Genomic DNA, 1,746 nt, shown 5'->3' on the forward strand with positions numbered 1-1,746 from the left:
ATCGTCGCTAATGTTCCGGGTGGGATGGTGCCCGGTTATAATAATCTTGAAGATTACCTGCCCGACGATGTACATTATGATTTCTTGGAGGTGGACGAACACAAATACGTGTACGAGAAGCCTCTCGTCAAAGATGAAAGATCTCTACCAACGATGATGTTCAGATTCCATGATTGGTACATGAAAACCTGCAGAGAGTCTGATGGGATGAATATTTTGACACTGAGAGTCAGAGAGGAGCATGACCTCATTGGACTTGAACTGTTGAATGTTCTATTTGAGGAGTTCTTTGCGTTTTTCAATCTAAAGGCCCTTGATAAATTAATGATCACTTACTACTGCCTGTAAGTACAGTACTACTTCTGTCATTAAGTCTCTATATATAGGTCAGCTCTTTTATTGCATGTATTTTTAATTATCCTCACTATATTATGCAGATTGATGATCGCCGAATTGAAGAAACGACAAATTGGTGATATTGGGTTCATTAACACAAATCTCATAGATGCATATATGGTTAAATCTCAGGCCAAAGAAGCCGAGGCCAAGCTGCTAAAATCGTTTGTATTAAATCAAAACAAAGCTATAATACTCTTCCCTTACGAATTCAAGTGAGTGTTACTGTCTTGTGCATATTCGGGTTTCCCTTATTAGTCAAGGTTATAGTAATGTAATTGATGAGTTATGCATGCGTGCGCAGGTTCCACTATATTCTCCTAGAGATTAAGCTTGAGCAGGGACTAGTAACTGTCTTAGACTCGAGAAAAAAAGATCCCAACGAGTATGCGGACATGACTGAAATTCTAGAGAAGTAAGTTAAATCGATCATTATCGCACCATATCGGCAACTTTGTTCATTTCCTAATAACAAGTAATTGTTTTCTTTGTCTGCTGGCAGGGTTTGGAAAAAATTCACCTCAAAAACTCCAAGACTGCCGAAGAAGCTGCAATTTAGACACCCAAAAGTAAGTACTATAGTAGCATGTTCCACGCATCTCCTAGTGATTCAAGCGCTAGTTTCATCAATACCATTTAGCATGCTTGCTAATTATTAGTTTGATTGACCTCTATTTCTTGTAAAGTGGTTGTGGCAGGAACAAGAGAATGATTACTGTGGATACTACATTTGTGAGTCCATCCGCCACACGACCTGTGAGCGGGGCTACTCTGACAAACAATATGAAGTGCGTAAATAATAATATTCACAATTTTATTTTATTACCATCATTTGTGTTCAGTTTCATTTATTCATATATATATATATTGACCCCCTTCTTCAAATTAGATATTTCGGATGCGGGATGAACTCCTACCACCAGATCGTACGCGAGGAATTCTAGAGGAATTGGCGGCATTCTTTCTTGACCATGTGATCGCTAAAGACGGAGAATACCATGTGGACCCTGATCAGCTCGTTTTTAATTAATTAGGAGATTTATATTGTAAGAGATACTTATATTGTATATATGTAGCCAGTACGTAGCGTCGGATAGATATACGAGAACTTGTTGTTCGACCAATCTCTCAGAGAAGGAGAGGTGGTCGATATCACTTCTCTCTATATGCATATGTTCATGACGATCTTCTGTTTCCTTCATTTACTTACTAGCTAGCGTGTCTAGTCCTCTCTATACGTATAGTATATAGCGTCGACCAAGCACGGAGATAAGAGAGGACACTTCTCTTTATTAATTAGCTAGCTAACACAATATATGAAACACCTAAATTAACCCCCAAAAACCCCTA

The sequence above is a fragment of the Triticum dicoccoides genome, chromosome 4B (assembly GCF_002162155.2).
Source record: "Triticum dicoccoides isolate Atlit2015 ecotype Zavitan chromosome 4B, WEW_v2.0, whole genome shotgun sequence".
Classification (NCBI taxonomy): Eukaryota; Viridiplantae; Streptophyta; class Magnoliopsida; order Poales; family Poaceae; genus Triticum; species Triticum dicoccoides.